Here is a 14,109-nt window from a genome sequence, read left to right as displayed (position 1 = left end):
GTTAACCACAATGAGTATTGCATGCCTTGATGCTACGTTTTTACTATTTTAGTAGTGGAAATATAAATTTCCAAGCGGGGAGTGTTCTGGCCCATATAGCTCTATGGCCCATATAGCTCTATGGCCCAGCTCTATGTTGGAAGGTCTGGCAGTTATTGGGTTAAATGCTAGGTATGTGGATGGGTCAGTGGGAGGAGTCCCAAAGGTCTTTGGGAGACTTCCTGGACACAAGCCACATGGGAATCTCTTTGTCTGTAAGAAGCATGGGCCATGGAAGGTCTCCCTATAAACATAAAGATGGTGTGAAGAGCAATATATTCTTACCTAAGGAAAGGATCTGAAAGATGAGCAAACATGTATTTCCAGCAGCACCAATCTCAACGTGAACGCAAGTAATCTTTCTCATTAAAATATATTTGTTTATTATAAGATCGTTTCTTTTGAGTTAACTATCTGACTGGATTTGAAATATAACACTTTTAAATTTGGGTCAGAATAAACAGTGATGGCGAACCTTCTAGAGACCGAGTGCCCAAACCGCAACCCCAAACCCATTTATTTATCGCAAAGTGCCAGGGCTGCATCAGCATTGTGGTGCCCTCAGGGGGAGGGCAAGGAGGCACCTCTGAGTGCCGCCTCTGGCACGCAAAAACTGGGGGCGCAAAAATGGGCCACCATGCTGCAAGGTGCAAAAATGGTCGCTGCCACACTGTGGGGTGCAGATACAAGGCGCTGCATCACACAAGAACGGGGCAGGGCTAGTGAGTGTCATGCAGGCACTAGCCCCACCCCATTTGCAGTGCAAAATGCTTCCTCCTCCCTTTTCTTCCAGTCCAAAAATGGTTGGTGAGCTCTGCTCTACCACCTCTACTCGAGCTTGCTAGTCGGCCACTTCGCCTCCTTTGTGCTGGGTGGGGCTCCTACTCCGGGCAGTGGTGGTGGCGGCAGCCTGATGGACCTGCTGCTGGCGGTGGTGCGTGTGCCAACAGAGAGGGCTCTGAGTGCCACCTCTGGCACACGTGCCATAGGTTTGCCACCACTGCTCTAGAATGTTCTGTCTGCAAATTGTGCATCTAACACCACTGTAATCAAGTCCATCAACATTATCGCTCTTCTCTTCAGTTCCCTTTTACTTTTTCCAGCTTTATGGAATTCTCAGGAGAGCTAGATCTTTACACAGTGTCAAAACTATGATAACTTGAGCCTGGTTATTTGTGTCTTCTGTGATCTTATCATTTGTACTTTATCTAGAATTTGATTGATTCTATGATCCATTTACTTATTTTCTTGGCTATTGATGGGCAGAAGCTTTCCACAATTTCAGTATCTTTATTTTCAATTCAAAGCTTGTGTCAGAGAACCTCAGTTGTATTTGCCTTTAACCCTTCCCTTTTCCCCTCTCTTGATTTTGCCTGTTTATTTTTGGGGCTTGCCATACTATTGGGGGGAGGGAGCTTGCAGGGGAATTGTTATTTGCTTTGCTCTGCTTTGTATGAGATGCCCTCCGTCTGGGCAAGAGGAATGCGACCTGAAAACATCTGCCTTATCTCCAGACAATGGAGCATGAGACCATTTGGAAACGAAACCAAGAGAGACCTTGAAAAGCCCACTGAATCTCCAGCTTCTCATAACATGGTGGCACCTGTGGATTGGCTGGATTTCAACTCGATGTTGGACACTGGGGGGGGGGGGTGGAGTTGCAAATTGCCTTTTTGATATAATCCTTTATGAGCCAAATGTTAGAACTTGCTTTTCTCTCTTGTCATCACTAACTCTCAATAAAAAGTTCTTTTGGGACAATGCCTGTTTCAAGAGTTCTGCTTTCTTAGGAGATCTAGTTGAGGCAGGTCTTTAGAGCTTGCTTGCTGGACTTCCAGTTTTGTGCAGTAGTTCAGCAGCCGAAGGATTGCTAGGCTCTGCACCCTACAGCTGATTTCTGCCAGGAGACCCTAAATGGGCCTGAAGTTGCCCCGTAGAGGGAGAAAATCCCACCGATTGTGGAGAGACAACAGTCGATCCGATTGATTTGGGAAAAGCCCTCCAGAAACTGGCAGGAGAAGAGGCTAGTTCAACTTCCAAGTCTAGCCCAAGCTGCAAGCAACTGAAGTCCAAAAGTACTACTTCAAGCTGACTGTAAACAACATGTTTGGAACTGGGTAAGAACAGTGATTTTCTTTCTTCTACTTGGAAATTGATTTCCTGGGAAAAAGAAAAAAGAAAAACCCCAAGAAGCAAAAAGCCTCCAAAAGTGAGAAGGAGGGGGACCTTTGCTCCACCCTCCTGCAGACAGAAGCGGTGAATTAAACCTTTCAGGGGGAACAGAAATATATTGAAATTAAAAGAATATAAGACTTAATTTGAATAAGTTTGAAATCGGTGGAATCTGTTAAGATTTTCTTTTTATATTGTGAAAATAGAATTTTCACAATATAATTGTCTATTACTGAAAGAACTGGTGCTGACATCTAGTGGTGGATGAAAATATACAACAATAGCTGCTCTATTACAGGGATTGGCAAGGCCCAGGATAAAATAAATTTGATTCTGGTAACTTTCAATGTCTTAATAACAGAGAACAGCTGTGACAATTTTTTTTGATGCCTGTAGGTTTAGCCCCATTAGTATTTATAGATCATTTTAAATCGTCATGGGGAAAAAAAGCCCTAGATAAAATTAAATCGCTGGGCTTCTCTATGGAAAGTCTGTGTTCATTAGGATTTGATAATGCTAGAACTGCCTTGAAACAACGAATCTGGGATATAGATCTCCAAACAAACCTAAGTAAGGTGGCACATTCCAACATTTGTCACTTGCTTCCAGAAGGATTCTTTCCAGCTTCTTATCTATTTTGCATTACAATTTTGAAATTTCGTAAAGATTTCACCTTAGCCAGGCTGGATGCATTGCCCTCGGCAGTCCTTTTTGGATGGTTTAAGGGCATTCCTATGCACCTTTGAGTGTGTCCATGTGGTGATGGCTCTATAGAAACTCTAAGCCATATGTTGCTTCATTGCTTTTTATAGAAAGACTCTAGACAGATTCTTATATATCCGATATTGAAGAAATTTCCAGGCAGGGGATATAAATTTTATCTAAAGTTGCTACTTTTGGATAAGGATCCAAAAAAATCAATTCAGATTGCCCAATTTTGTGCCACCATTTGCACAATACATCGCACCATTATTAAGGTATGAAAAAAAAATAATATGATGTTTTATTTTGGGATTATATTATATTGATTGTTTGGTGGTTTTATATCCTGTAAATATAGAAGTAAAATTGCTACTGTTGTATACATTTTGACTATGTCTGGCCTTATGGCTGTAATAAACAGATTGATTGATACAACAATAGCTGCTCTATTACAGGGATTTGCAAGGCCCAGGAAAAGATAAATTTGATTCTGGTGACCTTCAATGTCTTAATAACAGAACAGCTGTGAGAAAGAAAGAAAGAAAGAAAGAAAGAAAGAAAGAAAGAAAGAAAGAAAGAAAGAAAGAAAGAAAGAAAGAAAGAAAGAAAGAAAGAAAGAAAGAAAGGAAAAGAAAAAAGAAAACATCTTGGGCTTTGTACAAAGTGAGAATTATAAACTCTAAAAAAAAAAAAGAATTGACCTTTCTGGATTATAAATAGTAACTCAACTGTGACTCTAAAGCTGTCTGCAGAGAAAGGAAAACCCTGATTTTTGGCTATCATAGAAAACCAGAGACCTGCAGAAAGAATATACCAAGAAAAAACAAATACTTTCCAGAAGGAGAATTATGCTATGTTGCAACTAATCCAAATAACAATAATCTCAAGCCACGAGGAAATTAAACATAACCTTGAAAACATAAATGAACACATCTCCAATTTAACTTTACAACATAAAAATTCTCAGAAAATAAAAATAGAGAGTAAGCAGAAAAAACAGACAACTGAATATGAGAGGAGAGAGATTTCAAGATGGAATTTAATACAAGGAAGTTTGACTTAACCCAGATAGAAAAAAATTACAGGAAACTCTGGATATGGAAAAGATAAACTACACTTTATGATTACAAAATAAGTTTGAGGACAAGAAAAAAGACTTGGCAAAATGGATTTTGTCAGAAGAATTATGAGAACTTGAGAGACAAAAAATACTAAATAAAATCAAGAAAGAACAAAAGGAAAAGATTTTCAATTAATACAAAGAGGCGAAACCTTCCTATAAAAATCTTTTACCTGTTTTGTCTTTTGTACCTGCAACAACATTTATAACATTATGGGAAGATTCTTTGATTCATCGAAGCATATTGAACAGGGAAGATGTTGGGCAAAAAAAAGAGGCCAAAGTGAAAATTAAGAAATTAGATGATCGGAATTATCAAACGGAGTATTTAAAAATTAAACATTTGTTTGAATATGGTTAAAGAAATAGAAAGATTTTGAATATAAATGAAGATTAGTTTAAGAGGGGTGAACCCCTCAAGTAATATAGTATGCCTTCTTTCTTCTTTCTTTTTTTTATTTTCTTTTTTAAATTTTTATTTTTAACCAACAAGACAAAACAAAACAAAGCAAAACATAACACACATACACACACAGTATATACTCCTTTTTTTTTACAGCAATTGTGTAATGGTAATCTATTATTTATATTTCCCCCTTATTCTTCTTTAGAATATTTGTCCTTATAGCCCCGTTATTTCTTATTTACATTTTTCTTCCTTCATGCTCTACTTCTTACTAAGAATAATTCATATTATTATTATTATACATTATTATACACATATTTTCACTTTTAACCTTTCCATATTTATTCTCCTCTATTATTTCTAGTCTTCAACCAGACATACAACTTGTTGCATATTATATAATACTCTGTGTCTTCCTTTTCTTTTATCTCTTTTGTTAATTTGTCCATCTCAGCACAGTACAGGATTTTTCTTATTACTTCTTCCTCTGATGGTATATTCTCGTTTTTCCAGCACTGTACATATGCTATTCTTGCCACCGTTATTATATGTAAAATTAAGTACCAAATTTCTTTACTATATTTTTTGTTTAAAATACCCAACAAAAAGATCTCTGGTTTTCAGTCTACGAGTTGGTCTATTATTTCTTGGATCCATTTTCTTATTGTAGACCAGTATTTTTTTGCAACTGGGCATGTCCACCATAAATGATAATATGTTCCATGTACTTTTTTTACATCTCCAGCATGTTGGCGAATTATTCTGGAACATCTTGGCAAGCTTTGCTGGTGGAAGATGCCATCTGTAAAACATCTTCAACTGGTTTTCCTTAAATGCCGCCCACATAGTCAATTTTATATTTATTTCCATATTTTTCCCATTTCTCCAATTCTATATTATATCCGAAAATTTTTGCCCATCTAATCATTGTGTCTTTGACAACCTTGTCTTATATTTTATATCTCAATAGGTATTTGTATAAATGGCTAATTAATTTTATTTCTGTTCCATGTATAATTTTATCCAATTCTTGCGGCTCTTTTTGTATTTCATATAATTTTTTGTCCTCTGTATATTTAGATTGAATTTGTGTAAATGTCCACCAATCAATCTCTCTGCCAATGTCTTGTTCCAATTCTTGTTTTGTTTTCAAATTTCCCTGTTCATTTACTAATTCCTTGTATCTAATTATCTTATTTATATCCAATAGGTTTGGGTATTTCAGAGCTTCTGTTGGGGATAACCACATTGGAATTCTTATATAATGTTTTTGTTTTATTTTTTCCCAAGTCTGTAGCAATGCATTCCTAACTATGTGTCTTTGAAAATATCTGTGTATTTTATGTTTTTCGTCCCATAGGAATGCATGCCACCCTGCTTGCAAGTCATGTCCTTCTATTATTAAAACTCTAGTATTTTTCAAATCCATCCAATCTTTTAGCCAAGTTAAGCTCAATGCTTGGTAGTATATTTCCCACTCTGGTAACGCCAATCCCCCTTTATCTTTCGTATCTTGCAAGAGTTTTAATTTAATCCTGAGTTTTTTCCTTTGCCATATAAATTTAGTGATCAATTTATTTAATTCTTGAAAGAATGTTTTCCCTAATTTTATTGGAATAACCTGGAACAGAAATAATATTTTTGGCAATACATTCATTTTGACCGTAGCGGTCCTCACTAAAAATGAAATTTGCAAATTTTCCCAATTTTCTAAATCTTTTTTTATCTGGTGTAGTATTTTTTTTCTTCTTTTTTATTATTAAAAAAGTTTTTATTTTCCATTTATTCATACAAAATACAATTAACCATTGGTACCGCCTGCCCATTCCCCCCAGGCTGCGTCCACCCTCTCTAAATCTTCCCTACTTCCCTCCTCTTTCTCTCCTCCCCTCCTACTCTCTTCCCCTCCCCAACTCCTCTAACCATCCTACTTCCTCCCTACTCCTTCCTCCCCTCTCATCCCTCTCACACACATGAACACAGCATAGGGGAAATGCCCAAGCATTTGCCATGACTATATTATCATTACCCACCCACTCACCCACCCACCCACCCTCAACCCTCCCCCCCTCGCTTCCCAGAGCAGAGTACAGGGTTATTAATAAGAAGGTTAACAATAATAAAAAAAGAAAAAAAAGGAAAGAAAAAAGAAAAAAAACATCATACTTAACCTTTAACTCTCCTTAAATTAAGACATATAAACAAATCTCTACAACAGTTACTATAAAATTTACTCATAAAATAAATGAAACTTTATAGTCCCATATTTTTTTCTGAATATAATCTATCCATCTTCTCCATACAATAATATGCCTTTCTTGTGTATGATCCTTCAAATAAGAAGAAATTTTTGCCATTTCTGCAAAGTTAGAAACTTTAAATATCCATTCTTCTAAAGTAGGCAACGAGTCCTTCTTCCAATACGAGCCTACTAATAACCTTGCTGCAGTTAATAAATTCAACATTAAAGTACTTTCTTTGTCATTTAAATCCACAAAGATACCCAATAGGAATAATTGAGGGGTGAATTTTATCTTCCTTTTAAAAATCTTTTGAATGTTCCATGAAATCATAATCCAAAAAGCCTTTACCTTTTTACAGTTCCACCAAACATGAAAATATGTCGCATCCATATTACCACATCTCCAACATTTGGGTTGTAAATTTGAATACATACAAGATATTTTTTTAGGATCTAAATGCCATCTGTAAAACATTTTATAAAAATTTTCCCTCAAATGTTGAGCTTGTGTAAATTTAACATTTCTAATCCAAATTGTCTCCCATAAGTCCAATGGGATCGGATCCTGGATATTCTGAGCCCATTTAATCATGCAGTCTTTAACCAATTCTGTTTCAGAGTCTAATTCTATTAAAGCATTGTAAATTCTTTTTATATGGGCCTGACTCTGATCTTTAATCTGAATAACCAGATTTCCATCTTCTAGTGTTATTCCTTCTTTCTTATCTACAGTCCACCTGTCCACTATTTGTAAATATTGAAACCATGACTGTAGAATATTTTCTTGCCTTAATACATCTAGAGATTTTAAATGCCAATCCGAACCTGACCAAATTAATAATTCTTTATACGAAATTTTATCAAAGTTCATCCCCTTAGAAATCCCCTCAATTGCATGTCTAGGAATCCCCCAGATAGGTATTTTATAGTTTAACCTATAATAATACTTTTTCCAAATTCAAAGTAAGGCACTTTTCAAAATATGTAATTTGAAAGCCCGGTCCACTTTCTTATTAAAAATTAAATATGCATGCCAACCATACATTAAATCCCACCCTTCAAGAACAAGAATATCCTTATTTGTTAAATTAAGCCAATCACTTATCCAAGTTAAGGCTGTTGCATCATAGTATAATTTCAAGTTAGATGCTTTAAGTCCTCCTCTTTCTCGGGCATCTTGCAAAATCTTAAATTTAACCCTTGGTTTTTTTCCCAGCCCAAATAAATTTATTGATACCCTTCTGCCATTCCTCCAAATTTACATCTTTTTTTAAAATAGGTATCATCTGAAACAAGAAAAGAAACTTTGGTAGAACATTCATTTTTACAGCTGAAATTCTCCCCAACAGTGACAATTGCAATTTTTTCCAGTCATTTAAATCCTTTTGCACTTTTGCCCATAGTAATTCATAATTATTTTTATACAATTTTCCACTTGAGGCAGTTAAATATACTCCCAGATATTTAACCTTTTTCACCATCTGAAAACCTGTAGCTTTAACCAAACTTTCCTTGTCATTGACTAACATATTCTTAGATAATATCTTAGTCTTATGGTTATTGACTTTAAAACCAGAAACTTTTCCATACTGTGTTATAAGTTCTAATAAACTATCAACCGCTCTAATCAGTTGTTCCAAAATCAAAACCAAATCATCTGCAAAAGCCCGTAATTTATACTCATTTTTTCTTATCTTTATGCCCTTGATTACCATTGATTCTCGAATTTGGATCAACAAAATCTCCATTGTTAAAACAAATAACAATGGAGATAATGGACATCCTTGTCTTGTCCCTTTTTCAATATTAAAAGTCTCAGTCAATCCCCCATTAACAATTTGAGCCGATTGTTGCTGATATATAGCTTTAAGTACATGTAAAAAATTATCCCCAAAATTCATTTTCTCTACCAATGAGAATAAGAATTGCCAATCTAATTGATCAAAGGCTTTTTCAGCATCCAAAAATATAAAAGCCACAGGAATCTGGTTGTTCTTATCCAAATGCTCAATTAAGTTAATAATTTGTCTAACATTATATTTCATGTATCGCCCTGTTATGAATCCTGATTGATCACTGTGAATCAAATCCTTCATAACCTGCATTAATCTATTTGCCAAAATTTTTGTAAAAATCTTGTAATCTACATTTAATAATGATATCGGCCTATAATTCTTAGGCTCTGTAAGATCTTGATCCTCCTTCGGAACCAATGATATAAATGCTCTTTTCCAAGAAGGAGGAACTTGTGCTCCCAGCAAGATACTATTAAAAAGCTCCTTTAATGGCTCCAACATTTCTTCATATAAATTTTTATAATACGTCGACATCAATCCATCTGTTCCTGGAGACTTTCCCACCTTTAACTGCTTGATAGCTAAGCCAATTTCCTCCACAGTAATTAAACAATTCATCGCATTTTGCTGTTCCTCAGAAAGTTTAGGAAAATGTACTGATTGTAAATATTTATCTATATCCATTCCCTTTATATTATCACTTGAGTATAGTTTTGTGTAAAAATCTAAAAAACTCTTTTAAATCAAATTTTGCTGAAAAACCTCAGTACCTTTATATTTTACTTTCTCTATAATCCTAGCCTTCTGTTTCTTTCGTAACTGATAAGCCAACCACCTCCCAGGCTTATTCGCATTACAAAAAGCATTATGTCTCATATAACGCAAATTGGTAGCCACGTGATCTGCCATCAACATATTAAATTGTTCCCTAAGCCTCTTTATAGAAACCTTTAAGTTATTATCAGTTGGGTTAAGAGCAAGCGCTTCTTCTTTTATTTTAATCTCATCTATTTCTCTATGTCTTTGTATCCTTTTATCCCTAAACACTTTATTTAAATCAATTAAAATTCCCCTCATATACACCTTACTGGCATCCCAGACCATGGGCATCAATGTACCCTTATTCATATTTAAAGCAAAAAACTCCTTTAAATACTCTTTACATTTTTGTACAAACTCTCCCCGGGTAAACAAATTCTCATTCTGTCTCCATGTTCCCATCTTCCAGGTATAGCTCCATCCACACAGGACTATGGTCTGAAAGGGTCCTGGGAAAGATTTTTACCTTTCTCACCCTAGAAAGAAAATCACTAGTAATCAAAAAGAAGTCAATCCTTGAAAATGACTGGTGTCTATCCGAATAGAAGGTAAAATCTCTATCACTTGTGTTCCTTTCTTGCCAAATGTCAATAAGTTCCAACTCTTCTTTCAAATCAAAAAAAGTTTTGGGTAATTTAGTTTGAGAGAAATTTTTTGAAGAGCTCTTTTTATCTATAGTTATATCCAAAACTCCATTCCAGTCACCCATCAAAATTACGGATTTATAATCCAACTGGGATATCCTCCCATACAAAAGCTTATAAAATTGCTTCTGTTGTTGATTAGGGGCATATAATCCAACAATAAGAACTTTCTTGCCTTGTAAGAATAGTTCCACAAAGACATATCTTCCTTCAAGATCAACCTCAATTAATTTAGCCGATAAATTTTTCTTCACATAAATTACAACACCCCCTTTTTTCCCTGGAGCTGGAGCTATAAAATGTGATCCCAAACGAGAATTTATCAAATATTTTGAGTCCTTTGAAATTATATGAGTCTCTTGCAAACATATCAAGTCATTATTATGTTGTTTCAAATAGTAGAAGACCTTTCTCCATTTCTGAGGTGAATTTAAGCCATTAACATTCCAGGTCAGGAACTTGGCCATCTACACTGGCCTGAAGCCTTTGAAGCATAGCCTGAAGATCAACTGTCGAAGATCTTTTAGGTCTTGCCCCTCCCACAGGCTCTGTAGTAACCATTCCTTCTACTTTGTCGCCACTTTTCTGCTGCTGCTCTTTTTCTTTACGTTTATGGGCAGCTCGTGTCATCCTTTGATCTTTTATCTCAAGATTCTGTACAGGAAACACTGCTTGTTCCATGACCATCAATGAGGAAGCTCCTGCCATAAAGGGCTCTTCAATTATCCTTGTTTTTGGAGGTGAAGACGGTCTTCCCTTTAGAATAGAGTGATAGAAATCTCTTGCCTTTAAAACTGTAGTTAATCTGTAACGTATTCCATCATAATTCACTACTATTCCTCTTGGAATCTCCCATCTGAACTGGATTTGACAACGTTTTAACTCATCAGACAGAAAAGTAAAATCTTTTCTACCTCTTAAAATTTTTGGAAGTATTTCTTTTAAAATTATCACATCTTGAGCTGCAATTTGAAACCTCTTTTTATAAAAAGCCTGTATAATTTCATTACGAATAGATCTTCTGGAAAAGTAAATAACCACATCTCTTGGTAAATTTCTCTGTCTAGCAACCCATGAGTTGACTCTGAAGATTTTTTCTATCTCATTCCCAACTACTTCTGGTCTCCATCCAAGATTAAAAGCAATATCTCTAAGAATAAGCATCTTCAAATCTTCCTGGGAATTTTCTTTCAGTCCTCGGATACGCAATGCAAACTCCATTTCTCTGTATTGTGACATAGTTTGTTCATCCTGTGTAACTTCTATCTTATTCTACACTTCCTCCATTCTAAATTCCAGTTTTGCTGCATTTTCAGTAATCTCTTCCATTTTATCATCAATCCTTTCAATATGCAGGGCAAGACTAGAAAACGCAAATAGTATGTCTTCTCTGCTTTGCTTGTTCTTTTTCTCCAATAATTCTTCTGTAATAGCCCTCTCTGCAATTATAAGATCTTTTACCTCCTCTTTAATATCCAAAGCAGTCATTTTTGAAGCCTCTTGTAAGTCTTTGAGAGAGATTGCAGGAGGAGGAGAGGATGGGGGTGATTTTGGTTTAGACTGAGAAGCAGGTTGAGTCATTGGGGAAGAGATGGAAGCTTTAGGGACAGAGACCAAACATTTTGAAGCCATTCTGTTAAGTTCAAAGGAGCAAAATTCTTGCCTCTATAATATCACAGTTCTTTAAATAATAATAAAAAAAGAAAGAAAGAAGAAAAAAAGAAAGAGGAACAAAATTCTTGCCTCTATATTTAAAACATGAACTTTTAACTTTGTTACAAAGTCAAACAAGAAAGACAGTCACCATTTTGCCTTTCACTTTCCCTTTCTTCAAAAGGGAAAGTAAACAAAAAAAGGGGGGGAAGATGCTTGCAGGAGTTAAAGTCACAATCAATCTTAAATCCACTTTCTCCTGGTCTGCTCCGTCTGCATTTGAATACTCACAAGCCTCCCAAAAAAGCAGATGTGGGAGCGACGCCTTGCTTCATCCCAGAACTTCGGGACAAAGACGTCCTGGAGTGCGGAGTTGGCTCAGGCTCCGAGGGAGCTCTATCCTCCGATCCCTGAAATTATGGGGATCCAGGGGAGCTCTTACCTCTACCTGAGTAGCTCTTCTCTTCCCTTTCTCCCAGGGAAGAGATTCAAGCCGCAGGACAGCTGATTGTAAAAGTCCTGCGGCTTTAACACAACCCAGGAATGGGCTGCTTTGTGAAAAGCAGCCATCGTAACTGCTTGATCCACAGGAAGTTTTTCTGGTGTAGTATTTTATCATAATTGTCCTCCTTAATCGAGGAACATTTCGCTGTAAGCCAGATCCCTAAATATTTTATTTTCTTGGTTATACTTATCTTTGTTTTATTTTCCAATTCCCTTTCTTGTGCCTTTGTAAGATTTTTTGTTATTAATTTGGATTTATTCTTATTAATCTTAAGTCTGGCTACCTCACCAAATTCTTCTATTTTTTTAATCAATTTAAAGCCAGTTTCTAATGGATCTTCCAAAATAAATACCAAATCATCAGCAAAGGCCTGGACCTTATATTCTTCCTTTTTAATTTTTAAACCCTTTATTTCTTGGTCCTCTCTGATTTTTGTAAGAAGTATTTCTAATGATAAAATAAATAGAAGAGGGGAAAGAGGGCATCCTTGTCTTACTCCTTTGGTTATATCAATTTTTTCTGTCATTTCCTCATTTATAATTACCCTAGCTGTTTGTGTAGTATATATTTTCTCAACCATCTTTCCAAATTTTGTCCCAAAATCCATATAGTACAACTGTGTTATAATAAAATTCCAGTTCAAATTATCAAATGCCTTCTGGGCATCAAGAAAAACTAGTATAGCTTGTCTATCAGGATGAACTTTGTAAAATTCTAAAATATTCAGTATTATCCTCATGTTATTTTTTATTTGTCATCCTGGTAAAAATCCATTTTGATCTGGGTGAATGTAGTTATTCAAATTTTTTTTTATCCTTTCTGCTATTATTGTTGTAAATGTCTTATAATCTGTATTCAGTAAAGAAATTGGTCTATAATTTTGAATTTGTTGCAGGTCTGAGTCTTCCTTAGGAATGAGGGTGATGATTGCTTCAGTCCAAGTTGTCGGTATCTTCGCCTCTTCCAACACCTCATTGAAAATCTCCAACATTATCCATTGTAGTGACTCTTGTGTATTTTTATAAAACTCGACCGGAATTCCATCTGGGCCTGGTGATTTGTTGTTTTCTTGTTTTTTCAATGCTATTTCTAATTCTATTGCAGTTATTGGTCTTGTAAGGACCCACCCCACTTTGCATCTTAAGAAGACAGAACTCTTGGAATAATTCTTCCAACAGGAATCCTTTATTAAGAAGAAGTGGCTGCAGGCATGCTAGACAGGACTTGGGGTCCAAGCTCTCCCATTCAAGGTTTTAACGGGTTCCCCAGCAGTCCCACCCAATCACCCCCCTTCCAGTGATAGTTTCAGGCATCACAATTCCACCCCTTTGCTTCTTTCTTCCGTCTGTATAGAGACTTCAGATAAACTACATTCAAATGCTAGTTACATTCAAATTCTTTCTTTGATGTGCAATAAACACATTCAGTTTCTTAGAAGTCTACTGAAGGAAGTGAGGGCCATAAAGCCCCTTTGTTCTCCCCCTTCTCTCCCTCTTATGGCAGAATCCAGAGAAGGCAGAACTGGGAGTTTCTATATTTGATAATTAAAGATGAAATATAATTGGATTCTGACAGGTCTATTCAACATTTCCTTTTGTTCTTCGGTGATTTTACTCATTTTTGCTGCCTCTATATATTGTTTGACTTTATCACCTGCTATATCTTCCTGATGGTATAGCTTTGAAAAGAAATTTTGTATTATTTTCTTTTTTTCTTCCCGTCTATATTGTACTGTTCCACTTTCATCTTGTAGTTGGTGTATTGTTCTTTTGCCTTTTTCTTTTTTTTTTTTATAAGCCAACCATCGACCAGTTTTATTTGCATTTTCAAAGTAATTTTGTTTTGCCATCCTGATTTTCTGTGCCATTTCTTTTTGTGTTGTCAGGTTAATCTTGTGTTTTATAATATTCCATTTTTCTTTTATCTTTTTATTTTGTGGGTCCTTCTGTAGATCACCTTCTATTTTTTTAATTCTTCTTGTAATTTTCCTTGTTGAAGTCTCCTATCTTTG

This window comes from Crotalus tigris, unplaced genomic scaffold (assembly GCF_016545835.1).
Source record: "Crotalus tigris isolate CLP2741 ecotype Arizona unplaced genomic scaffold, ASM1654583v1 scf7180000023745.68627, whole genome shotgun sequence".
Taxonomy (NCBI): domain Eukaryota; kingdom Metazoa; phylum Chordata; class Lepidosauria; order Squamata; family Viperidae; genus Crotalus; species Crotalus tigris.
This window is presented reverse-complemented; position numbering follows the sequence as displayed.